Source organism: Trachypithecus francoisi, unplaced genomic scaffold (genome assembly GCF_009764315.1).
Source record: "Trachypithecus francoisi isolate TF-2019V2 unplaced genomic scaffold, Tfra_2.0 Lachesis_group3, whole genome shotgun sequence".
NCBI classification, from domain to species: Eukaryota; Metazoa; Chordata; class Mammalia; order Primates; family Cercopithecidae; genus Trachypithecus; species Trachypithecus francoisi.
The window spans coordinates 89,251,347-89,279,120 of NW_022681468.1; the positions used below are offsets into that span (position 1 = coordinate 89,251,347).

The window sequence follows — 27,774 nt, forward strand, 5'->3', positions numbered from 1 at the left end:
ACAGTCTTTTTCCTCGTGCTGGTTTGCCAAAAGAACACATCTGTGCACATCCCACCTTCTCTGGAATTAAGGCTCCAATGATGCGTGAGTCTTAATTTTCGCAATCAATAAGCACCTGCCATGGGTGTTTTCAACCATGTTAGAGAATGATTCTTTCCTGGTTGTGCAACTAGTTTGGATTATTAAGATGACCTTTGAAAGAATTCACAGAGCGGGTCCTTCACAGAGTTTCTGAAGTGATGCATTTTAATTGAGAGTGTTTCTGCAAAGGAAAAGATTAGGTCAGTGATACCACTCTTGTTTTCCTGTTTGCTCCCTGCCACCGTGGTCTCCTGACTATCTTGGCCTCCCCAGCCGGGACAGGTTGTGTCTGAAGGCAAGAACAGCACCATCGGTTGGGAAATCTGGAGTCCTAGGGAAGGAATGCTGTCAGACAGTTTGCCTGTGTCAGGGCTTGGGGAGCATGACATTTATGTGCCTGAGCAGGATGTCATTTCCCGCTGAATAACCCGGGCACCTACCCAGCCTTGATTTTGGCCCCAACTGTGTGTTAAATGCAACCAATATCTCTTCTGAAAGCTCCTAAGAACAATCTGAATTGATAGGGCTGTTTTGTTTCCAACCAAAAGATGCTGGTGGCATCAGCAAGGAAGGCAAACCCCGTGACCATAAGAGCTAAACAAAGAGGCGGGAGCCATCTCCGCTGTCCAAGGGGATCAGTGCATTCAGGGGTGAGGAACGACAAGGGCAGTGCTCTGAAATATTTGTTTCTCTTCTTGTCATGTTTTTTCTTTGTTATCTGATGGCTTGCACCTGACCTTCCCAACAGGCTGCCAAACAGTAATGATTGCTGCCTGGGGGAGGTAACCTTTAAGTGGAAATACTGTCCTTGTGGGCAAGAGGCCACAAACAAAAGGTCAACATGTGGACCAACGGGGAGCTGCCTTGTTTGCCCACCTGGGGCCTTTACCCCCACTTGGTCGTGTACTTCCCACCCTCCTCCCCACAAGCAGATGGATGGCAGGTGGACTCGGACATCCACATCCAAGCATTGAGTTCTTCCCTCTCCTCTTGGCCCTGACCAAATTTCCACAGAATCTGGTTTCATCCCAGTGTTGCACTCCTAGTAATGGGAGGGAGGGCTGGTGCAGCCCACAGTGAGTAGCTTTACTGTTGACGGCCCAAGTACTTCTAGCCACAGTGGCCTTTCCTTCAGTTCAGTCCCATCTTCCAGCTGGATGGACGCAGTCCTCAGGGGAGGGGCTCCCCGCCTTGGTGCCTCACCCCGGGCTCCTCCGCAGCGGGGGGGCTTTCCCTGTGGTTCTCAACCCTCTCATGAGTCCTCTCCCAGCTCCTTGGTCTTCGTCAGGCCTCTGTTCCTCTTCTTAGAGGCAGAATCTCTGTGTCCCTCAGCCTCTCCCGTGCTGCTTGGTTTGTGTCCTTTAGTGGAGCACCTTGGAGGCTCTCAGAGAACCTTCTCAGGCCAGCCCCAGTGTGTTTCTTATGTGAAAGGAGAGCCCTTGTAATGAGCTTTGGTTTCCCAGCACCTGAAGCATGATCTTGATATTTATGTGGAGAATTGCTTCTCTGTCTCTCTCCCTCTCTTTGAGTCTTTGTGAAGAGCAAAACCACCTCTCTGAAAGGTAAGTGATGGTCAGATACTTTCTTTTTCCAGCCTGCTTTGCAGCTGGGGCTCAAAGAGTGGGGCCTCCCAGCCAGGTGAAGGTGCCAATACCAGACTCAGAGCGGGTGACTCAGGAGGGAAGGGCCAGTGGTGGCCGCAGAAGCAGTGGCAGCCAGGCACAGCTCCTGGGGTGGGCGAGGTGTGGGTGCTCAGCGGTGGTGGCAGGGTTTCCCCACTGGCCCTGTTCTGTGGTGTGATTTGACTCATGGTTCCTCAAAGATCAGCTTTGTGCCTGTCTGTCCTCTAAAATGATTCGGAGCTGCCCCAGAGCCTTTCATGAGACTCCCTTTCACTGAAATTAGCCAAAATGGGTGTCTGTTGCTTGCTACTAAGAATTTGTTGCAAACGGCATTTCCCTCCACCTTAAAGCACATCCCAACGCCCATTCTCAAGGTTTCTGTATCTTATTTTCCTTATTGGCCTGCAGCCTTTACCCAAGGAATGGGAGGGAAAGTCATCTGAATTTCCGAATGGATTTCTTTAAACACATGGCAGTGACAATACTCTTTACAAAGCCAAGGCTTTGGTTTCTTCAAGTAAATTGAAGGTGAAGGGGAGGGACAAAGGGGCAGCAAGCCTCTTGAGAAGCCCACATGTGCTGTGGCACCAGAAGCATGGAGGAGCCCCAGCGAACGGGCCACATGTGGTTTCCCAGAGCCCCCCAGTTCCCAGGGTAGTGCAGCCAACATTTCCACGCCATGGAGAGAAAACAGGTGTGCCTGAGAGCAGGCTGCAGAGCCTTGATAGTGGGATAAAGAGAACACGGGGCACCTGCTTGGGTCTGGCAACTGGAGAGTGGAGAGGCCACAGATACAGGGGTAGCAGAGTAAGTGCCAATTTCCTGGGGCCAATGAACATTGACTATCTGGGTCACAGACACAGGTTGCCTCCAAACCCATAATACACCTCACTCAAGTTTAACACCTGGTGAGAAAGAGAGGAAAGAGGAATACATTTAAAAAATCCATAACTGATTCCATTTTTACTTAAAGGACACTGAGAAAATTTTGATAGTGACTGAATATAAATAAGGGGTTGGGAGCTGCATTAAATTCAATCAGAAAAAATACGTAAGTTATTTGCCTGCATAAGCCTGAAAAATTTCAACCTTCCTCATCTTTTGGGGTTACCGTAGGTTTTGGAAGAAGGTGAGATTGGGGCTAGAAAACCCACCATCTTCCAACTTAGCTTTATCCTTCTCTTTAAGAACCAGGCTTTCTGCACTTGATGTGGTTACATCTTTGAACTTACTGGCAAGAAACATATGTCTGTAAATTGGCCTTGAAAAGTGATACCTATACACAGGTCATAGAGAAGGGCTAGGATCCTTATTCTGGGACATTTTCTGCTTTCCTGGGAAGAAAATTACTGCAGTGAATGAAAACAAGGTGAAACAAAACCAAAGGAATCAATACATTCCATCCGCCTTTGCTGCTTCAGCCTTTGGTTTGGGAAGCTCAGGCGTAGAGGTTGTTGAGAGCCTGCTGAGACAGTTTGCCAAAAAGGTCAGCATTCTTGGTCATCAGGGCTAGTCCTGGAGCCCCAGATCTGCTATTGCAGGGACTCTCTTCTGCACCCTTCAGCTTTATATTATTCTGGAATCATCTCCCCTGATCAAGCATGAATGGGACTGGCCAAACCCTGCCTGCTTTGATGGCATCTTGCCTTGGACAGTACTCAGGCTAATAATACACACCCTCCCATAGGTGTTTGTTGTTGGGTGCTCTCCACCTTCGAGGACAGACACTGTCCTGTTTTGAACACGAGGCAGGAACTTTGACACCTGCCCTAGGCTGTCTCAGGAGCTCCAGGAAGTGTCACTTTATGCCGTAATGAAGGTGCTCTTCTGTATGGCCCCTGCCGTCCTTTGCAGTAGACAACTCACTCCTCTCTAAAAATATCACCCATGTTCACACTGCTGTGCCTTTAACCACAATATCTCCTCAACCCAGAACGCCCATCAGCCTGCCCTACCTCACTCCAACTCCCTGCCTACTGCAGTAGGATGTGCTAGATTCTGCTAATGACCAGGTGCCACAGGACGGAGAAGCCAGGGCACAGGAAACATGAATGGTGAAATCCAAGAAGCCACCCCCACTGTTTTTTTGTTTTTGTTTTTGTTTTTGTTTTTTTGAGACAGATCCTCACTCTGTTGCCCATGCTGGAGTGCAGTGGTGTGATCTTGGCTCACTGCAACCTCTGCTTCCCGGATCCAAGCAATTCTTGTGCTTCTGCCTCCTGAGTAGCTGGGACCACAGGCATGTGCCACCACACCCAGTTAATTTTTCTATTTTTAGTATATATGGGGTTTCACCATGTTGGCCAGGCTGGTCTCAAACTCCTGACTGCAAGTGATCCGCCTGCCTAGGCCTCCCAATATGCCGGGATTATAGGCGTGAGCCACCACGCCCAGCGCAAGAAGCCACTCTGAGCTGAAGATCAATCAGTTTATTTAAAATTGGAACTGGGAGCCAAGGTGTGGCTTGGACATTGACCAGATGTGTGGTGGTGATGGATCATTCAACCTCTCTAGGCTTCTACTTCCTCAGCTCTGGGTTGATGGGGCTAGATGGTTGAGTCCTGTCTGCCGCATTAGCCTGCCACTATAATTCTGGGTTTGCTCCAAGATGGTTCATCCACATGGCTTGTGGCAGGAGGCCTCAGCTTCTTGCTGCATAGACCTCTCCATGGGGCCATCTGAGTGTCCTCACAATATGGCAGCCAGCTTCCCCAATGCTAGTGATTTGAGAGACACAAGGGCAGAAGCCACAATGTCTTTCATAGCCGTACCATCACTCAACCTTACTCCATCAGTCACGTGGACCAACACTGATCCGATGTAGGAGGGGACCACACAAAGCATAGATACTAGGAGGTGGGACTACGAATGGCTATGTTGCAGGTGGCTGTCACCAAGTTCCCAATCCAAACTTAGTTAGGCTCACCTGAATTATCAAGAAATCGATCTGGGGAATTTCCTAGGAGTTCCTGCCCTCAGGGTCTGTATCCTGCCCCTTTAGTGTCCAGGGGTGGTAGGTCCCATGGAGCTGGATACCAGAGAAAATGCTTGCATGACACTAGGCAATGCCAGACACAGAGTTGACAGACAAGCAGTCACCAAGAAAGGGATCTGAGAGCCTAAGGCTCGGAAAGTCCAGAGGCTTAGCAAATGTAGGAGGGCCCAGTGGGAGCCAAGTTGGAGCTGAGTGCAGGAATACACGACTTCTTTCTTCTTTTTTTTTTTTTCTCTTTTTGGAGGAGGGAATAAGTCATTCTTAGTTAACATAGAAGTAAATGTGTTCAGATTAATACCTTGAATTATATTAATGTACTTTCTTTTTTTCACTCCTCCTTATTTGTGATTTCCACCTACTTAGCCACAGTTTCCATCATCTTCATGAACAGTAGCTGGAATGAGGGAGAAAGGGGAAATGGGAATGAAGACAGGATGCTGAGCTTCAGACACTTAAATACACTCAAGAACGGGAGGACTGAAAGCCAAGACTTCAACTGCAAGAGCTGGGCCCTTAAGAGAGGAAAGGGTTTCCTAAACCCGCATACATTTCTTTTAACTATAAAAGTCTTAGAGGACAAGCATGGGGTTTTCAGCACACACCATAGTGTAGAGAAAGAGTCACAAATGACCCAAGAGCACTTCCCTGCCCCCCAGCAAGGGGAACAGCCTTTCTTGGGCTGGGATGTGGGGGGCAGAGATGAGAGACATTTTCAGTTAATGAGATCATTAGATTAAGAAACTATACCTAGAGTGCAGGAGAGATTATGGACACTTCAGATGGTCCAAAGAAGAATCTGAAAGCTTGTGCTCCACTTCCTATTTAGAATTCCAGGCAGAGACTGCCTTGCAAGGTGATCTACACCCATGCTGGCAGGCTTCAGTAGAGGAGAAATGATGGTGTGGAACATTTAGATATGGAGGGAATCTGAGATGCCATAGAGGAGGTTCCCTGGGTCTGTGTGTGGCTTGGGTGAGATCTAGAACTTTCTGTGTGGGGTGGGAGTCGGGAGCAGTAGTGCTAAGAGGGTCGCGGGAGAGGTTGGTGCCTGGTAGGAGACAAGCCCCTGCAACTGGAGGCCAAGACAGGATCACGGTGGGCAGAGCACAGGGCACAGGGGTGGAGCCGACCTCCAGACACCAGGAGAACAACCCAAGTGCCTCCCGTACAGTCAGACTTGAAACTAGAGAACAGAGGACCGGTAATGTCTACTTTGCCCCCATGAGGAATAGAAACAACTTCCTGACCATCCCTTGGAGGGACAGGAGGACTTTCGAGAGGATGAAACTCTGAAAAAGAGTTTACCCTGTGATTAATTAAATGAAATCCTCAATGGCCAAAGTAATTATACAAAGATTAAGTGTCAAATGGTAGAGAGTTTACCTGGAAGCAGTAAGATTCATTGCTTTTATTGGTTCATTTGTGTGTTTTTTTCTTCTTTCAGTGGAAATGGATCCTCGTGAGTTGGTTGAGTTTGATTAAACAGAATTTAGCATTTCAGCCATTTGAGTGACAGTGGGTACATTTTAAAGTCAGCACACCACCCAAAGTGATATATGAGGTGGAATGGGAGGGGTGGCAGGTATTCAGCTTAAAGGACAGGGATATCATGATCAGTGGCTACTGTTTTACTTTTAAAAACCTTCCTTTTCTGGGTCTAGAATATATAAAGAATGTCTACAAATCAACAACAAAAAAGAGGAACAGTCTAATTTTTTTAAATGGGCAAATGAGTTCAGTAGGTATCTCACAAGACAAATGAATGGTCAGTAAGCACTGAAAAGGTGTTGAACATCCCCAGTCATCAGAAAAATGCAAATTAAAATTGCAATAAGATAACATTTCACATCCACTAAAATGGCAAAGTGAAATATAATGAACATTGGCAAGTGTGTAGAGACACTGGAACCCTTTATTATTGTGGATGAAGACGTGTCTAGCAGTTTCTTATGGTAGTAAATAAACATACATCTACCCTACGACCCAGCAGTCAGTTCCACTCTTAGTTATTAACCCAAAAGAAATGAAAAAAAAATGTCTACACACAGACTTATACAAGAATGTTTACAGTAGCTATACTCATAAGAGTCAAACACTAGAAACAACCCTAAGGCACGTCAGCAGAAAGGATCAACAAAATGCAGTATCTCCATTTAATGGAACATCACTCAGCGATACAATGAACCATCTTATTTTTATTTTTTGAGATGGTGTCTCACTCTGTCACCCAAGCTGGAGTGCAATGGCACGATCTTGGCTCACTGCAACCTCCCTCTCCTGGGTTCAAGCGATTCTCTTGCCTCAACCTCTCGAGTAGTTGGGATTATAGGTGCATGCCAACACACCCAGCTAATTTTTGTATTTTCAGTAGAGACAGGGTTTCACCATGTTGGCCAGGCTAGTCTCGAACTCCTGACCTCAAGTGATCTTCCCCTCTCAGCCCCTCAAAGTGCTGGGATTGTAGGCATGAACCACCAGGCCTGGCCAACAATCCATCTTCTGTTAGGCCCACAACAAGGATGAACCTCAAAAAAAATTGTGCTGAGTGAAATAAGCCAGACACAAAAATAGTATATACAGTATGATTTCATTTATATGCATTTCTAGAACAAACGCAATTGATCTATGTTGATACAAGTCAAAAGGTGGCCAGGAACATGAGGGAACTTTCTGGGCTGATGGTTATTGTTCTATACCTTGTGTTTGGTGGTGATTACATAAGCATATGCAACTGTCAAACCTGAACACTGAAGAGCTGTGCATTTTATTGTACATAAATCATACCTTAATTTTTTTTAAAAAGAACATTAAAGAAACCCCTCTTCTTAAAGTTTTGGCTCAAGTTCTTATGACAGATTAGGCTGGCAAACACACAAACCCCAGAAGGCTCTTTATCTTTAGTGGGGGCACCCTCCCTCTGTCCCTTCATCTGTTCCAAGTGTCTACATGCCCTCTTACACACATACTGTACACTTAGGGAATGTGAGCGTGTACATGTACAGACACTCCTTCATCCCCAGGGGCAGCCCCCTCCCCACATGCCCCTCTCTCACTTGGAGCCTGCAGGAACACCCTGCCCCTGCCCCTCTGTCCCTCTGCCCTCCCTGCCCACACCTCGTCCTCCCCCCGTGGTCTTAACTGCACTAGAGTCATCTCCGGTTCTAAACCTCAGCACACTCTAAATCATAGTTTGTGTGTGTTTTTTTTCGGTGAAATACGGATGCTTTTGAAACCACTTTCCCCTCTAAAGGCCTCCTCCTTCCTTGTTAACTCTGGGCTCTGCTGTTTCATAAATAATGCAGCTCCTTCTCTCATCTCAATTACAAATGTGGACTCTTTCTCTGTGTTTTGGATCAGACCGGCCTCTTCCGAGTTGCTTCCTTGTTTCTCAACTCTGGCCAGCAGCGACCCCTACCCTGCCATTGGGATGGAGGGGTGGTCCTGATTCTCTTGAAGTCAGCCTTGTCTTGGGGCTCAGTCACTTTGTTACAAGTGCATTATTTCCCCTCCATCTTGCTTTTGCCCAAAGCAACTCGGCAATCTCCTTCAGGCCTCTGGGTCTGCATGGGAAGTCCTTTTGTGAATGCAGTTCCCAGAGGAGCAGCCTTTTCCACAGCATCTCTGCACACACCATGTTATCAGCCCCAAGGGACAAATGCATTCACCGTCAGTATCCACATCTCCATGGTTCTGAGCCCCTGTCTACTTCAGAAGAAATTCTGAAGCTCGCACTGTCCAAATATTTACCAATCCAACAGCAGTCAGAACCGAGGGCTGCTCTCCAGCTAGCAAAGCTCCAAGTCCATAAGGCCAGGCCCTGCCCCCTCTCCATCTCTGCCCCTATCCCCCAGCTGGTGGTCTCGGTGAGGCTGGGCCTGCCTGGGCCAGAGCCTGGGTGCGTCCCACCCTTCCTGTGGATGCTCCCCTGGGCCTCACTTGAGCAGTGAAAAACATTCTTGGTCCATCAACCGAGTACGAGGCTCAGGCTCTGTCCCCTGATGGTAACGGAGGCCGTCCTGGAGTCCAGCCTGTGTCCTTGGAATTACTAACTCTGTGCTGTTCCTGTGTTCTTGGTGAGGGAGCATCCCACCTGGGCTGGTTTCATCTGCTGATGTCAGCAGCGAGTCCCCTGCCCTGGGAAGAGGCTGGCCTGAGGGAGGCCAGAGGCTGAAGCCCCCCCTGAGTTCACAGCTCCCGAGACCAGACCAGAGGACCAGATCCCGAGAAATCAGTCTTGAGAGGTGAGGACCTTTCAGTGCCCTGGCTTGCAGTGCTCCTGGCCGCAGAGGGTGACAGGCATGAGATGGGAGGGCCAGGGTGTACAGAGGAGGGATGCCCCTGGGCACCATGGTGTCCCTGATGGGCTGACGGCAGCTGAGGGGCCAGCACAGTGGCTTCTTGGTAGAAGACAGGGGCTCCTGAGGAGGAGGTGAGGGTATATTTCCACTGGAGGACGTGGGCCTAAGCTAGCAGTGCTGTCTCCCCAGGTGCAGCCAAGAACCCAGGTGATTGCAATTGCTCTGGGGACGCTAATAATGGGAATGGTGGCTCATGCCTGTAATCCCAGCACTTTGGGAGGCCAAGGCGGGAGATCATGAGGTCAGGAGATCGAGATCATCCTGGCTAACATGGCAAAACCCCGTCTCTACTTAAAATACAAAAAATTACCCAGGCATGGTGGCAGGTGCCTGTAGTCCCAGCTACTTGGGAGGCTGAGACAGGAGAATGGTGTGAACTTGGGAGGTGGAGCTTGCAGTGAGCCGTGATCGCACCACTGCACTCCAGCCTGGGTGACAGAGCGAGACTCCATCTCAAAAAAAAAAACAAAACAAAACAAAAAAAAACTACCCTGCCTTTAGATATATTTTATTTTTTAATTCAAAAAAATAATATATTTCCCAGTTCTCTTGCACCTTGGGTGCAGGCTGGGGGATGCTGGATCCACCCCATTGTCCCTGAGATGGGGAGCACACAGCCTCAGCTACAGGCATCGGGAGGTGCCTGCTGAGTGCTGCAGTGATGGCAGGTCCCAGCAGGCCTCTGAAGATGAGGGCCCACTGAGTGCAGGAAGGGCATGGTGCCAGGCCACACAAGCACAGTGAAGCCAAAATGACATTGCGTGCATGGAGGCCTGCAGTGGTCACAGCTGGGGTCCAGCATAGGGTGGTCAGCCTTGTCAAAAAGGGATGCTGTGGCGGGGTCATTCCTGGGCTCAAGGCCTCCCAACCCAACCCTTCCATGCTCTGTCTGTTTCCCTCCAACTTTGTCTCTGAGCTCAAAGCTTGTGTCCTGCCTTCTAAATATTGCTTCGAATATGGCCTGGCCTGGCCTCAGGACCACCCCCTCAATAGGCTTCCCTGGCAGGCCTGACCTTCCAGGAGCTGCCCACCTTGGCCTTCCCATCCCTTCTCAGCCCTGGAGGATCTGCGGCTCAGAGGAGAGTCCTGTAGTGAAGTCAAAGGCAGGAGGGAGACAAGGCAGAGTGATGGGAGATGAGGTTGGGAAGACAAGCAGGGTTACAGAGGGGGCTCGGGAAGTCATGCCAAGGACATAACCCTTTTCCTTGAAGATGCTGAAGACATGCCCAAGGTCATTGACTGGGGACTGGGTCAGCTCTGAGTTTCCAAAAGATCCCTGGGGGCCAAGGCCATGGGACATGAGGACTGAAAACTCAGGACCCACTTTCCCAGCACAGAGGCTGCCTTCCAGCTCCCTTCCTGCCCCAACCAAAGGCTGACAGCCACCACAACCCCGTGCCGAGCCCTGAGAGTTCCTCCAGGTTCCACCATCTCTTTCCCTTCCCCATCGCTTGTCCTCCATATTGCCCCCAACGGAACCCTCCTCCTGGCTTCATATTTGTCTGTTCATCTTCTTGTTGGCCCCCTCCTGGGGACTCTCTGTCTCCCTTGTGCCCCTGGGATCTCTTTTGATCAGCTGGTTTGGAAGTAGAAATGACCCACACCACTCACCCCCTTTCTTGTGTCTCTGGAGGAGGCTGCCTGGTGAATGCATGTTGTCTCAATTGCTCTCTCTCTGGGCTGCCTTAGCTACACTTGCTAATTCTGGCATTAAGTGTTAGTTTAAAACTTAGCACCAGTATTATGAAGGCCCGCAGATAAATGCCATGTCTTCTAACATAGCCTGTGCATGGACTGAATGTTTGTGTCTCCTCCAGATCTGCATGTTGAAATCCTAACTCCCAATGCGATGGAATTAGGAGGTGGGACTTTGGGAGGTGATTAGGTCATGAGGGTGAAGCCCCCTTGAACGGGATTCATGCCCTTATAAAAGGGACCCTAGAGACCTCTCTTGTTCTCTTGTCCTCACGTGAAGACACAGAAAAGGTGGCCATCTGCAATCTGGAAGAGGTCCCGCATCAGAACTCAGCCAGGCTGGAGCCTTGATCTCCAATTTCTAGTTTCCAGGCCTATGAGAAAGAAAATCTTGCTGTTTATAAGCCACTTGGTCTATAGTACCTTGTTATAGCAGCCCAAACTAAGACATCGTGTCAGTAATAAGGGTGATATTTTGAGTTCTACCTCTCTTACTACTTATTTCTCTCTTGCTTCAGACATTGGGTGGGGAAGAAGGGTGGTATTTGTTGAGTCCCCTGAAAGACCTCCAAATAGAGGGTCTCCACTTCTCTGGAGAGATTGCCACCCATTTCCTCATTTACTTGTTGCCTCCTTTGGTACCTTGTTGTTCTAGAGGTTTTATCGCCCATTGGTGTTTTGAAATATAGAGAGAAGGACTTCCACATCCAAGACAGAGTAGAAGACAGTATCATGCAATGCAACGCTGCAACAAATAGAGAAAAGACAAACACATCGGGATCACATTGTGAAGACCTTAGGGAGCTGCGGATGCAATGAAGACTAGATAAACTAAGATATGAAAGAAGATAGACCCCCTTCCCAGGGATAAAGAGACAGAGACCCACCAAGCATTCAGTAAAACATCTAGGAGAACCTCGGCTGAGGAACAAGAATAATGAACCACGAATGAGTCAAACTAACTAAACCTGCAGTCCAGCCCCAACCCAGCTCAGTTCCTGGTGGGTTGAGGTGACCGGCCCTCTCCCACCAACTGGACAGAAGAAAGGGTGAACTTTCTTTGACATCCTCCAGGGTTCTTTCACACACACTATCCAGCATACATTAAAAATGTAAGGCCAGGCACAGTGGCTCGCACCTGTAATCCCAGCACTTTGGGAGGTAGAGGCAAGTGGTCACTTGAGGTCAGAAGTTCAAGACCAGCCTGACCGACATGGTGAAACACTGTCTCTACTGAAAATACAAGGTTAGCTGGGTGTGGTGGTTCACACCTGAAGTCCCAGCTACTCAGGAGGCTGAGGTATGAGAATCACTTAAACCCGGAAGGCAAAGGTTGCAGTGAGCCAAGATCATGCCACTGCACTCCAGCCTGGGCAATAGAGCTTTGTCTCCAAAAAAAAAAAAAAAAAAAAAAATAAGACGTGTGAATAGGCAGGAAAACATGACCAAAAAATGTTTTAAAACCAAGTTACAAAAGTGGTCAAGAACTTTAGAATTAGTAGGTAAGGACTTTAAAATAACTATAAAAAATATGTTAAATGAAATAGAGGAAAAGATGACCAAATGGATAAAACATAGAGAATTTAACAGAATATTAGAATCTGTAGAATAATTAATTGAACATTTCAGAATTTTTAAATATAGTATCAAATCAAGGACTCTGGAGTGAATTTAACAGCAGCAGGACATAACAAAAGATGGCATAAGTGAACTCAAAAACCAATAGGAAATTTTCAGACCAAAGCACAGAGGGAAGAGAATGAAAAGAGCGAAAGAGAGTGTGGAAGACGCATGGGGAACCATCAGATGTCTAACGTAGTTGGGGGCCTAGAGAAGAGAGGAGAGAATGACATGGAAGCAGTATTTGAAGAGATAGTGGTTGAGAATTTTCCAAAACCAATAGAAAGCATCAACTGAGTTGGTGTTCATTTAAGAAACCCAGCAAACCCCAAGCAGGATCAACACAAAGAAAACCACTCTTCGGCACATCGTGGTCAAACTGCTGAAAACCATTTATTAGAAAAAGGCAGATGTCCTGCAAAAGAGCAACTGTAAGGTGTATGGCTGGCTTTTCAGCTCATAGTGAGCAGAATAATGAGTTTTAAAGATGTGCAGACCCTAATTCCTGGAACCCGTGAATATGTTACCCCACATGGCAAAAGTAGATAGAATTAAGGTAAAGATCTTTGCATAGGGTAAGCATCCTGGACTGTCCAGGTGGGCTCCACATAATCACTAGGGTCCTTATGAGAGGGAGGCAGGAGGGTCAGAATCAGAGGAGATATGAAGATGGAGGCAGAGGTCAGGAAATCACTAGGGTCCTTATGAGAGGGAGGCAGGAGGGTCAGAATCAGAGGAGATATGAAGATGGAGGTAGAGGTCAGGATGATGCCATGGCTGGGGCAGATGCCATGAGCCGCAGAATGAGGGCAGCCTCCAGGAGCTGGAAAAGGCAGGACACAGATTCTTTCCAGAACTCCCAGAAGGCACACAGCCCTGTGGACACTTTGATCTCTTGTTCTGTTTTGTTTTTGTTTTCATGGAGTCTTGCTGTGTTTCCCAGGTTGGAGTGCAGTGGCGTGATCTCGGCTCACTGCAACTTCTGCCTCCCGGGTTCAAGCAATTCTGCCTCAGCCTCCTGAATAGCTGGGATGACAGGTGTGCACCACCATGCCTGGCTAATTTTTGTATTTTTAGTAGAGATGGGGTTATGCCATGTTGGTCAGATTGGTCTCGAACTCCTAACCTCAAGTTATCCACCCCCATCAGCCTCCCAAAGTTCTGGAATTATAGGCATAAGCCACCAAGCCCAGCCCCATTTCAGATTTCTGACCTCCAGAATGGTAGGAAAATAAATTTGTGTGTTTTTAAGCTTCTAGGTTTGTGGTCATTGGCTACAGCAGCAGAAGGGAGTAAATACACAATAGAAGATAGCAGGCACTTTGCTGAGGTGCTATAAGTACACAAAGGAATAGATTTGTTGCCACTTTGCCCACCAGACCCCTTACCTCTCTCTGTATTCTTTTTTTTTTTGCCTTGAAGTAACTATTTATTATTTATTTAATTTCAGTAGGTTTTTGGGGAACAGGTGGTGTTTGGTCACATGAATAAGTTCTTCATTGGTGATTTCTGAGATTTTGGTGCACCCATCACCCAAGCAGTGTATACTGCATCCAATGTGTCGTCTTTTACCCCTCACCCCCTCCCACCCTTTCCCCCAAGTCCCCGAAGTCCACTATGTCATTCTTATGCCTTTGCATCCTCATAGCTTAGCTCCCACTTATGAGTGAGAACATGCGATGTTTGGTTTTCCAGTGCTGAGTTACTTCACTTAGAATAATGGTCTCCGATTCCATCCAGGTTGCTGTGAAGGCCATTATTTCATTCCTTTTTTATGGTTGTCTCTCTGTATTCTTAAAACTAATCACAATGAGGCCCTTAAACATAAACTTTGATACCTCAGGCAGTCCTAGAGATAGATGAAACTCCAAGCTCTTGACAAATCCAGCACTTCTAATGCATGGTTATTGAAAATAGGAGATAACACTTAAGACTAATTAATTATTTTTCTGTTTTCAAGCTTCCTTGTCAGTGATCTTCCCCCAGTTTTGCTAGGGGAGGATTAAGATTATTATAGCTGGATTCCAAAGAGAAAGTGACAGCATTCCTTCTTGACATCTTGGATAAGCTCCTGAAACCCATTTCAGAAACAAGAGTGACTCTTTCAACCCTAAGTGCCAAGTATTTGAGAGAAAGAAGTCTTCTAAATTCCAAAAGCATTCTTTAACATATCAGGAACCAAAGTCAGAAAGACTGGACATGAGCTTTGTTTGTTTTTACAATAAAATACACATAACATAAAATGTATCATTTCAATCTTTTTTTTGTCTTTCTTGGACCCTCGCTCACTGCAACCTCCACCTCCGTGGTTCAAGCAAGTCTCCTGCCTCAACTTCCCAAGTAGCTGGGATTACAGGCCCTTGCCAGCACACCCGAGTGATTTTTTGTATTTTTATTGGAGACGGGGTTTCACTATGTTGGCCAGGCTGGTCTTGAGCTCCTGACCTCAGGCGATCCACCTGCCTCGGCCTCCCAAAGTGCTAGGATTACAGGCGTGAGCAACCGCCCCCAGGCCTAACCATTTTTAAAAATTCTTTTTTATTTGTATTATTTTTATTTTTTTTAAGACAGAGTCTGACTATGTTTCTCCCAGAAACACTGCACTCCACTGGCGTGCAGTGGTTATTCACAGGTTTGATCATAGCTCACTGCAGCCCCAGACTCCATGCCTCAAGAGATCCTCCCACTTCAGCCACCTGAGTAGCCCAGGCTACAGGCACACGCCACTGCATGTGGCTCCATTTTAACCGTTTTTTAAGTGTACAATTCAAGGGCATTACATATATTCACATTGTTGTGCAATCATCACCACTATCCATCTCTAGAACTTCTTCATCTTCCAAACTGAAACTCTGTCTCCACTCAACACTCACTCCCTTTTTCCCTCTCCCCTGCCCCTGGCCCCTGCCATTCATTCCCCTTTCTGCTGCTGTGAATTGGACTATTTCATGTTCTGCAGGAGAGTGGAGAGTTTTGCTTTTCAGCTCTAGAATGGGAAAGGAGCAGGATAGAATATGTGGGCAATTTCCTGCCACACAGGAATGCAGTACATCCCATTTTCCTGGGCTGGAAGAAGAGCATGAAGAGAGAGGGCGGAGTAAAATAATTGAGGCCTGAGTGAACGCCCTCTGCTTCTCTGTCACTGGAGGAGGAAGGATGGAGACCCCAGCAGGTTAGGGGATCCCAGAACAGAGGGTGCTTACTTCCTGCCAGCCAGAGGGCCCAATCCCCTCCCAAGATTGTACATGGACGTCTCAAGCTCTCACACGCCTCTTGGGAAGATTGAGCACTTCCCAGAGTCTGGATTCACCCCCGGAATGGACTAAACTGCAAACTCAATGTGACTGCCTTCTCCAGGATGGATGAGGTTTGTATTTTTCCACTACTGAATAGAAATGGGGCTCTCCAACAAATGGAGTTCAATGGTAGAAAATAAAGTTAACATTTCTGAGCATCTGAATCTTAATTCTAAATTGTATACCTGCTACAAATACCCTGGCCCAAGAGATTCCTTCCTGTCCCCTGCAGGGTTCAAGGCCAGCATCCCTTGGCTTCCTAAGCTGTTTGGCTCTGAGCTGGGTGGGGCCCACACGCAGGAGCAGCAGCTCCGTGTAGAAAGCTGTTTCGGATTTCTCCCCTGGGCAGGGTGCCACACGCACATGTTGCAGTCCCTGCCGACAGCCATGCCCAGCGCCCTGGCAAGCCACCGGCCTCCCAGGCTGCTTAGACCACTGGGTAACGCCCCCTCCCTCTCCCACGCCCACCTCTTTCCTTCCCCCCACTCCACCTCTCTCCTGCTCCAGGAAAAATATTTGGACATTGTACATCCCTCCTGTCACGAAACACACATAGAGGACAGAGGGCGAAGGCGGGGTCCGTAGGAGCCCAGGCGACCTCAGAGCAGTTCATTGCACAGCCAGTCCTTGGAAACGTGGGCTGTGTGTCTGCTGCCAGCCTGGGGAAACTGGCCCATGGAGCGCAGCCCAAGGGGCTGACTGGGTGAAGCCAGGAATTTAGAGGCTCAGGGAATTTGTAGGATTCACATCTGTTTCTCCAACATTTCTCTCGCCTCTGCCGGACGTGCGCTCCTTGAAAGCAGGACCAGGCTTGGTTATTTTGAGTCTCTCCATCTCATTGGTCCTTGCTGGACAGATCCCTTTCTCATGGAGTGTCTCTGCCGTCACCCCTCACTCCACCCCAGCCCACGGTAGTCCCATAGAAGTTGTGGGCTCCCGTGGTTCAGGCCTGGGGCAGTGCTGGATTCAAAATATTAATAGCACCATTCAGCAATCAGAAATGAATTCCACTCCTCACTCACATATCCCCCAAAGATCTTAGACGTGGCACCCGTCATAGTCTCTGCAAAACTTCTCTTCTCATTCTCTTTGCTGCCACCCTTGAAATGGCAAAGACAAAAACGGTACCTCTCCTCCCAGCCCTTCCTTCCTTCCTTGTCTTCCGCCCCTGCCCCCCACTCCACCTTTTATCTTGCTTGTTGACTTAACTGCTTCCTCTTACCTCTGGGTTCCAGCCTTCCCCCTCCATTCCTGCTCAGAAGTGGCTTTGGAGCCTGTAGAACATGCTGCAAGGTCTTTGGGGCGCTGGTAGATCTACACTCACACCCTCTCACCCTGGCAAGACCCACAAAGTAGAGGCTGGCACAGCTGGAGGAACAAGAGGCTGAATCGGAAGAACTTATTCAGCTGAATTTTGACGACAGATGGCCTTTTTCTGTAAAAGAGAGAGGAGACAATGCATGCAGTTCAAATACAGGCTGGGCTCAGTCTCTCTAGGGTGGGGAGATTTGCTCCTGTCCCCAAAGCACCCCTTTCTTTCCAAGACCCTTGTGACCCTCCGGCTGCCTGCTTAATGTACCACCCACACTGTGCAGACCCCACCCCAGGAATGTCCCCACCAACAACCTCAGCTGTGGCCTCAGGGCCACCATGGACACTCTCTGAGTTCCCAGGGATGCAGGCAGCCCCTAGAGGCAGTGGGATGTTCCCAGGATGAGGGGTGGTCAGACACAAGAGTCTTTCATGAATGTCAGAAGACTCCGAGTGCTCTGCGTGAAGGTCAGTTGCTTGTGCTCAGAAGGCAGGAAGAAGCTGCTTTGTGAGCTGAGGAGGGCAAGAAGGCATGCCATTTGCCTTTCAGGCTTTGTGCGTCCCTGCTGGGGGCTTTTTTTTGTTTGTTTATTTTTGCCTTATTTTGGGGTCCATTTAAAAAATCCTCACACCATTAAAGTATGTCATTAGGGAAGCCCTGGGCCCTTCTTATGAGGCTTTGAGTATGAATGTCAGCCAACATCTCTACTTTAGTTAGCTTCATCTTTTAACTCTTTGAAAAGTGAGGACAAAGCAAATATTTTATTTCCATTTCTTTTTTCTTTATCTTTTCTTTTCTTTTCTTTTTTTGAGACGGAGTCTCACTGTGTCACCCAAGCTGGAGTACAGTGGCACTATCTCATCTCACTGCAACCTCCACCTCCTGGGCTTAAGCAATCCTCCTGCCTCAGCCTCCCCAGTAGCTGAGACTACAGGTGCCTGTCACCACACCTGGCTAAATTTTTTTTTGTATTTTTAGTAGAGATGGGGTTTAGTAGAGACCTTTTTGGCCAGGTTGATCTCAAACCCCTGACCTCAAGAGAACCACCAGCCTCAGCCTCCCAAAATGCTGGGATTACAAGCGTGAGCCACCACACCTGGCTTCTTTCCATATGTTTTTTTTTTGTTTTTTGTTTTTTTGAGACAGGGTCTTACTCTGTTGCCAGGCTGGAGTGCAGTGGCGTGATCTTGGCTCACTGCAACTTCTGCTGCCCGGGTTCAAGCAATTCTCCTGCCTCAGCCTCCCAAGAAGCTGGGACTACAGGTGCCTGCCACCACATCCGGCTAAATTTTTTTTTCATTTTTAGTAGAGACAGGGTTTCACCATGTTGGCCAGGTTGGTCTCGAACCCCTGACCTCAATGATCCACCTGCCTTGGCCTCCCAAAGTGCTGGGGTTACAAGCATGAGCCACCGTGCCCAGCCTCTTTCCATTTCTTGAGTTCAAATCTATACCCTCACACCGTGTATGTGCCCCAGTGCTGCAGCTATGAAAATCCACTTACAAGGCCTAGGATGGACCACAGAGTCCCTCCCTCACCCAGCAAGGACCCCCAGATAGCTGGGCTCATCTGTGCCCCTAGAGACACTGTGTGGCCCTTCCATGCCTTGGTTCCTCACCCGTAAGGCAGGAATTATGGTGACATTCTAGACAGACGCTTGAGTGTTTATGGAAACGTCAAGCAATGACAGCTAAGCTTATTTTAGTGATTCTTGTGTGCCAGGCACTGTTCTAATTAATTTAATCTTCACAGTTCTTATTTCATGAGGTAAGTACTATTACTATCCTCCATTACAAATGAGAAAGTTAGGGCCCCATGAGGATGAGGGACTTGTCCAACATCACATGACTCATATGTGGCTGAGGTGAGACCGGAACTCGAGCCATCTTCAGAGTCTACTCTTTCGTGCATGCTCAGCTGGCCTCGGCTGAGAGGTAGGTATGGAAGCCAATCCAAAATGCCTGCAGGGACCCCCAGACTAGACAGCACTCAGCCTTCATGGGGCGGGGGGCCAGTGGGAAGCTGCTTTTGAACCACAGGTTATTGTTACCTTGCAGGAAAGCAGGCTCAGTGTGTCAGACACTCCTGCTTTTCAAGAGAAGCTGGGAGTTCAAGACCAGCCTGGCCAACATGGTAAAACCCTGTCTCTACTAAAAATACAAAAATTAGTTGGGCGCGTTGGCACATGCCTGTAATCCCAGCTACTTGGGAGGCTGAGGCAGGAGAATCTCCTGAACCTGGGAAGCAGAGGTTGCAGTGAACCAAGATTGTGCCACAGCACTCCAGCCTGGGCGACAGAGCAAGACCCTGACAAAAACAAACAAACAAACAAAAAAGAGCAGCTGGAAATCTGGATATTTATGTGAAATTCTTAGTATAAAAATGTAATCGGGTTGGGCACAGTGGCTCACACCTGTAATCCCAGCACTTTCGTAATCTGTCCTCGGGTGGATCACAAGGACATCAAGACCATCCTGGCTAATATGGTAAAACCCAGTCTCTACTAATTACCCAGGTGTGGTGGCACGCACCTGTAATCCCAGCTACTCAGAAGGTTGAGGCAGGAGAATCGCTTGAACCAGGAGGCGGAGCTTGCAGTGAGGCGAGATCACGCCACTGCACTCTAGCCTGGGCCACAGAGCGAGACTCTGTCTCAAAAAAAAAAAAACCTTTTCAAAACCTTATGTAAGGAAAACAAAAAACAAAATAGTCTACACCAGCTCATGGGTTGCCTGCCTATGGCCTCTGGCTCAGGCTAAGGAAGGTAGATTGGTTTAATCTCCCATCAATTCTATCCCATTAATAGTGGCTAACTGGAGAGCAATGCGGAGAGGGACTCTGAGTATAAGTCTGGCCTCAATGAGAAAGTGTGCTGCAATCCATTGGTCATGTCTGCCACAGGCACAGCCTGGAAGAATGACAGCATCTATATCTTGAGCTCTCTTGATTGGTAAGACACTACACAGAATGAACTAGCATTTAGTCCCCATTCCTCCAGAATCTCATTGGTTAAATCCCCCCACCTTACCCCAGCCCACTCCAACCCAGAGCACCTGCAGAGTCATTAAGGGCTCCATGTCCAATCCTTTCCAGCTACTAAGTACTTAGATTAGAAACCCTCACACAAATCTTGTGAGAAAAGTGTGGCCACATGCATTTGATTTTGTTTCAGCTCCTCTCCAGTCAGGAATTAGAAGTCCCTCTTGCCATAAGAAAATCAATCAACCTATTCAGGCATATTGTGATCTCACTGAGGCTGCACTGGTGCTTGGTGAAGGGACATGATACAATGCACATTATTTTCACTTGGAAAAGCCTCTTCTTCAAATTGCCTTATTTATCATCCCACTGTAGGGCTTCTACCTCTGACATGTGTACCCCGTCTTGCTATGGTTTGAATGTTTGTCCTCTCCAAACTCATGTGGCATTTAGTCGCCATTGTGATGGTATTGGGAGGTAGGGCCTTTAAGAGATATTTAGGTCATGAGGGCTCCACCTTCATGAATGGACTAATACCATTATTATGGAAGTGGGTTTGTTATAAAGAGTGGGGTTTTCCCCCTCTTATGCTCTCTCTTGTGCTCTTTCTCTCTGCCCTTCTGCTATGTTAAGATGCAGCAAGAAGGTCCTTCCCAGATGCCAGCTCCCCGATCTTGGACTTCCCAGCCTCCAGAGCTGTGAGTCAATAAATTTCTGTTAATCGTACATTACCTAGTCTGTGATATTCTGTTATAACAGCACAAAATAGATGAAGACACATCTATTTCAGGGTCTGACCCTACTGTTCTTACTTCATGAGGGTTTCCTTTTGGAAATTTCCAATCCCTGTCCTTTCCTGAAGAAGCCATCTTCTGTGGATTGAGTGTACCCTTTAGAATCCCTCTTCATCCTAATCTGCTTAAAAACATATTTTCCCTAACAAAGTAAGTCTCCCCTTGAGAGAAGTTCCCATACCAGCCACTAACAGGAAATGGAGCTCCCAGTACATCATGACTTGTGTAAAGCCATTCAGAGTCAACCCTCGAGCATCTCAGATGTGTGACCCAGAGGTGTGACATTTATATCATGTGTGACACTGTAGCATATATGATACTGTGTGTGACACATTTATGACAGATTGTGATCTGTGGGTGGCCTCACCCAGACTGATTTTTTATTCTTTAGTGCATCTACATTTGCTTATAGTTACTTTTGCCTGGTTTAGCACTTAATCTGCTTTCTGATTTTCCTTCTTTGGGAAATTGGCTTTCTCAGCCAAATGATGAGGTGCCTGAGAGCAGATCCTATTCCTCTTACTTCATTCACTCATTTGAGCTCTTGCTGTGGGCCAGACACTGTTCTAGAACCCAAGGATACAGCGCTGACCAGAACAGAGTTTCTACTCTACTGGAGCTTACTTTTCTTTTTTGAATTGTATGGCAGTCCATGACTGTCAACATTCTGGTCCTGAGGATTCTTGTGGTTTTGCTGGGCACAGTCACACACTGGGAGCTTGCCCCAGCTTGCACCAGTTCCACGCATTTAGCTTTGGCTTCTCTTGGTGGGACTTCCTTCTCTAGCTGTGTTGACACATGCCCTAGAAAAAGACCACTCTCCTCAGGTTTAGGCATTGCCATTTGATCCTGGGCAAGGCACTTGAACTTCCTGAGCCCCTTTCCCTACCAGTAAAGACAGGTAATTCTACACAGCAGGGCTGTTGCAAATTTTAAGTGGTTGAAGTGCACTGGCACCATGCAAATGTCCCTTATGATAGCAGCACAATCATATGCAGAGATGCATATTCAGAATCCAGCTCCCACCCCTCCCAGCATGTCCTTGTTGCTCTGATTCTTCCAGAGGTCTCCTTTCCCTGGGAAAGAAAAGAATCAGCAGAATACAAATACTAAAGGATCCAATTCTTGACTTGGGAGTTTCAAAACGGGCTTTTAAAATGTATAGAAGAAAAAGTAATCATGTGAATCAAGACTTTTTGCTATGCAAGAGGGAAGCTTTTTGAAAGAGAAATGGTTTACTGAGTTTCAAAGAGGAACTAAAAAACTCTTAAAAAATTGGAGCATAAAGTTTATTTCCCAAAGAGTGGAAAGGAAAGAGGAGAGGAGAAGAGGCCACATGAGCAACGTGATGTGCAGACCCGAACCAGGTTGCCAAGGCCGAGGGAGAAGGGACTGCTGGAAGGAGGAAGTCTGTGAGCCCTCCTGTCCTACCAGATGGCTCAGGCTCAAGGGGAGACAAAGCAACCCCTATATGAATTTTGGTGAAATCCAAGGGTAGGCGAACCTTACACCAGCTTCCTGGGCAGGAGAGCTGTTGAGAAGAGATGGGTGTGGGGACAACAGAGTGAGAAAGCCTGGATGGGGTTTCCTGCATCTTACTGGGACTGTAGATTGGGAGAGTAGCTCAAATTGCCTGTACTCCTGAGATGGATGTGGTAGTGAGCAGAGAATGGAAGCCAGAGGCCCAGGCTGGTGGCTAATTCTCACATGACAAGCAGACACAGTCATCAGTGGCAGAGAGGGCTGGGCAAGCCAGCGGCCAGATGGAGATATGTTCAGTCCCGTAGACACTGACATGAGGAAATGCTGGTTGCTTCAGCAGATACCAGTGGAAATCAGTGTTGATGTTAGGAGCCAGCACAGGATGACTCATTATAATCAGCATAGGATAGGATAGGCTCTGCTGTAGTAACAAACATACTCCAGAACTCAGTAGCTTGACACATGAACATGTGTTTCTCTTTCATGTGGTCTAATCCATTGCATGTCTTGAGGGTCTCCTAAGTAGCCCCCTTCCAAGACATGACTCAGGAGTCCAGTTTGCTCCATTTTAGTTTTGACTTCTAGGATGGCCTCAGCAGAAAGGGAGGACTGAAAGGCTGCACAGAGTGCTTCCCACTATCTTAGCAAGGAAATGACATACATTATATCCCCTTACAGCCCCTTGGCCAGAACTAAAAACATGACCCCAGCCTAACTGCAAAAGAGGCTGGGAAATGTAGTCGTCCATGTGCCCAGGATGAGGGAAATTAAACGGGGCTTGAGAAAACTAATATCGTCTCTATCACCATCACGAACCAGGCATGTCTTAGACGCAATGATCCACACATTCCCTGTGAATTGAGATGTCACTTCAGGAAGAAACATCCTAAATTTCAACAAGCTTTAACCTAACTTGAGAAATCACCAAATTCAATTGGTTTTTCATGGAAATCACTAGGCTACCTTTTTTTTTTTTTTTTTTTTGTCATTAGGGAGAAATGGGGACTAAAGATAGGAAGAAGTTTCTGATGGAAAGGCAAATAAAGTTGAATCTTTGCACACATGAGAGCATGGGCCATGGCATTTGTGCCTGCTCCATTATTATGGGTTATACATTGTTATTGCTGGGGAAAAAAGCTTACAGATTGTTGGTCAGAAGTGAGATAGCATAGAGATTGAGTGCATTGGCTCATGGGTTCAAATATGAGTTCTGCCCTTTACTAGCTGGTGTACAGGTTAAATAGGATCAAACGTGGAAATGATCAGCTCTGTGCTGGACACACCATACACTCACAATAAGGTTAGCAGCTGTGAACATCCACAGCTCAAATGAAGATCCAAGGAGTTTAACCTCCCATCTGGTGCTTTTTCATTACCCTACCCTGCAAAGCTCTTGTCATCATGTTTCCACTTTTAAGATTAATGATGATGATAATAATAATAATAATAATAATAATGCTAGGAGAAGAAGAAAAAGAAGGAGGAGGAGAGGAATTATCATTAATTGAGTTCCGCTAATGTGCCAGGCATTTTACATAACTCATTCAATACTTAAAGCAACTCTGCAAATTGGGTATCATTAGCACCATTTCACAGATGAGGCAATCAAGGCTTACTGAGGTTACGTAACTCACACCAGGTCATAGAGAAGTTGGAAAGCACATCCACATTGAGATCCAATGCTGGCCCTGTCATCCATTAACTGTCAGACCCAGGGTGAGTTGCCTGACCATGCTAGGATTTGCTTTCTCTGCCTATAAAAGAGGAATAAAAATAGTACCTATCTCAAAAAGAAAAAAAAAGTTCACAAATTCTTTGACCTTCTTCCAACCAAGAGGTAGGATCTCTGTCCCTCCCCCTTGTATCTGGGCTGACCTTAGTGACTTACTTGTAACCAAATAGAATGGAACTCAACTTCTAAGGCTGCTCAGAAAAGGCCATGTGGTTTCTGCTGGTTCTCTTAGAACACTTGCCTTTGGAGCCCGGAGTGACTGACATAAGTTAAATTGTATTATCCCCCCAAAGTTTTATGTCTAAGAATGTGAAATTATTTGGACATAGGATCTTCATAGAGGTAATCAAGTTAAGATGAGGTCGTTAAGGTGGGCCCTAATCCAATATGACTTATTGGATTATGAATTTCCCCCTTATAAAAGGAGGAAGGCCTGGAGCGGATCCCTCCCTCACAGCCTCAGAAGGAACCCACCCTACTGACACCTTGATCTTGGATTTCCAGCCTCCAGAACTGTAAGACAATAACTTTCTGTTGTTCTAAGCCACCCGGTTTGTGGTGTTTTCCTATGGCACCCCTAACAAATGACTATAATTGTTACACAAGAAATCTGACTACCCTGAGGCCCATGAGGGAGCCCAGGCCACATGGGGAAGCTACTTCTATGTATTCTGGTGACAGTTCCAGCTGTGGTCCCAGCTGACAGCCAGCATCAACCACCAGACACATTGGCAAAAATGTCTGCAGATGGCTCCAGCCCCCAGTCATCAAGTCACATCCCCCTACCCTTGTTTTCAAGTGTCCCCAGATGAAGCCCTAGACACCATGAAGCAAGTAGATGCTGTTGTACCTTGTCCGAATTCCTGAAGCACAACATCTGTGAACACAATAAATGGCAGTGTTATGCCACCAAGTTTGGGACTTTATAAAGCAGCAACACTAACAGGAGTAGCCTCGCAGCTAATGAGGGCCCCAGCCAGGTTCTTAGCCAGGGCTCTGGCCATGGACTGCAGGTCTTTGCTCTGCTCTCTCATGCAAGCTCAGCAGCCTTGTTTTCTCAGAAGGTACCCGGGTAGGAAGATCTTTGCTGAGTCTTGTCTCCAGGGAAGCAGGGCTGGTTCACATAGGCTTAGACTCTGGTTAATCCATGGTTAACCTCCTTTCAGGAAGCCATCTCCCCAGCTTCATTCTCCAAGCTTGGAGAGCGGGCCAGGTTCCTAAAGGCAGCCATCAAGTCTAACCTCATCAAAGTATGGCTTGAACCTGTTCTCAGGGTCATTTGGCTGATGAGTTTGTGCAACATTAGGGCTGTCGGGAGGCAGAATATGAGCTGGATGTCTAATCACCTGGGTTTAAATTCTGGCTGTGCGACACTAGCTGTGTGGCCCTAGGAAGTTATAATAACCTCCCTGAGCCTGTTTCTTCAACTGCAAAATGGGGATGTAATAGCAACCACCTCATAGGGGTTCTAGTGAAGTTCAGACAAGCCATTTTCATGGGAAGTGTGGAGCAGGGGTCTGCCTAGCACAGGCTCAATTCACAGCCCATGTTAGCTACTGTTGCTAGTCATCAATATCAACCGTTTACTTGTTGGGATTTGTTTGTTCTCTCCAATGCAGACTATTTTAGTGCCTGGAAGCATCCTTGCAAAGGAGAAAAGTAGCTTAAAATAAACCCAAGAATGCTGAATTCTTTCAAAAGTTGGTTTACAAAAAAAAAAAGAAAAAAGAAAAAAGATTCCAGACAAATCTAAGGTAGAATTGTTATTACGGGTGTTATTGTTCCAAACAACCTTGAAAAACTAACTCTGGAGCTCCAAAGGGTAGCAATTAGGCCTCTGGTGAGAGTCTTCAGAGCATTTAAAGCCTTGCCAAGGGACTCATGGCTTCACTTCCTTCCCCATTTTGTGGTCACCATGTCTGCCTGCATCCCTCACCAGAGCCCAGGCAGGAGTGTGGGCAGGGCCGCGTGGTCTCCCCGCTGCTGCAGGAAACGCTGCCTGCTGTCTGAAGACTCCCAGAAAGAGAAGGCTGAGAGGGTGACTCAAAGTGAACAATCCCCTCCCTCAACCCATGTCCCCCACCCTGCACGCTGCACCCTGACAAGACCCCTCTTCTGAGCCCAAGACTGAATCACGGCTCAGGGCCCTGGGATGCTCGCAGGCCCCTTTCCCCAGTGCTGGCCATGAGATCCGACTGCAGGGTGCCTTTATGGGTCTGAGCTAATTCCCTCCTGAGCTGCAGCTTACCCCACGGCAGCACTTTGTCAGAAACAGTCCCTGGGCTTGCTGCTGGCAGGCTGCTTGCTGGCTGTTAAGTCTTCATCCTGCTCTATGCGGGGCAAGGCTTGTCCAAATATTTGGCTTGATCCTGCTTTCTGATTCATCATGTGCAGGAACCTCTGTAATTTCATCTACTGCGTGACTCAGACAAGAGCTGAGCACAAGTGCTGTGCACCAGAGCCCTGGAGCCTGCACAGAGGCCAGGCCTGCAGCTCCCCAAGCAAGCCTCCTGGGCTTGGGGAGAGATGCTGGCACTCTTGGGATCAGCTAGCCTGAGATTAAATCTCTTTTGTCTGAGATGATTAATTGAGCCCCAAACACGCCTCGACACAGGGTGTGAGGTGCACTTTGTACCTTTTCCAAGTTTTTTTTTTTCTTTTTTAATGCTAAATCCATTTGCATCTCATAAATTATACTGGCTCCAAAATGAAGTGTTCCTGACAGCGGCAGGCAGGGTGTGGGTTCCATTGAAATGCTTTTCCCTGTCATCCCCTCTCTCGCTCTGAGACCCTAGAAGATATCCTGCTGATCTGCTAAAGGAGGAGGGGAGGCAGTGAGTGACCTAGATTTCAAATCAGAAAGACAGGTAGAGCCAGCTCGCCTGTCTTCAAAAGGCTGCCCATGCACTGGGTTCTGGGGTTTTGGAAGGAGCCAGAAGGAAGACGTTCCCCGGGCTCCTACCCAGATGCTCCTGCTTATGGGCAACGTGGTCATGTTCTCCTTCAGCAGGTTTTTCAGCTTCAGAAAGGCCACAGGTTGGGCCAGTGGGGTCCGTGAACCCCCCTCGGTGCCCCTAGGTAATGCTATCTGGGAGGGGGGAGGGGAAGTAGAGAGAGATTGACAGCAGAGGTGAGGCACTCCTTGTGGAGGTGGTGGGGCAAGGGAAGGGGACCTCTGGACAGGGGGTGGGAAGTGGGGATGGCAGTTCAAATACCAAGGGCTCCAGGAGTCAGAGGCAATGGGGTCTGAACCCTCCTTCCACCACTTTCCAGCTCTGTGGCTTTGGACCAATAACTCACCCTTTCTGAGCCTCTGTTTCTTCATGCACTCATTCATTTCCTGGGTATTGCCTCTGTGCCAGGGCTAGGCCACCCCATTGGCGCTTAGGTTCTAGACATTACACAGTCAACACAGCCCTGTGCCTCTAGAGCACGTCCAGTGTTGGGTGAATATACCAAGCACAGGACATAGTTTCGTGCAGGCCAGAATCACAGGACCATCAGTGAGCTAGGCCTGGGCTGGGCAGGCGAGGGATCCAGCACAGAAGACTGAGGAGGTGCAACCAGGGAGGCAGGAGGGATCCAAGGAGGGTGACAATAAAGAGGAGAATGCACACCCTCACACAGTGGGAGCTCAGGAAATGTCGCTGCTGCTGTTATTATTTGATCACTGTCAGTGGGCGTGGCAGTATGCTTGGGGCCAGGATGCTGAAGGGAAGGGAAAAGAAAAGCTGGAGCAGAGTGGCTTCGCAGCCAGGGTAAACAGCACAGCCAGATGGCTGCCATCATTTCTCACCACTCCAGTCGC

The 27,774-nt window shown here is 47.8% G+C and overlaps 1 long non-coding RNA gene across 1 annotated transcript; it reads right to left on the reverse strand.

The window, feature by feature from the left end:
- On the reverse strand, window positions 1-27,598 carry LOC117071434. The gene is made up of 4 exons (XR_004432291.1): window positions 27,267-27,598; window positions 24,817-24,843; window positions 16,890-17,102; window positions 1-262 (listed from the first exon to the last, which is right to left on the reverse strand). It is a non-coding gene; the product is annotated as an uncharacterized LOC117071434 (long non-coding RNA).
- Between the last annotated feature and the right edge of the window lie 176 nt (window positions 27,599-27,774).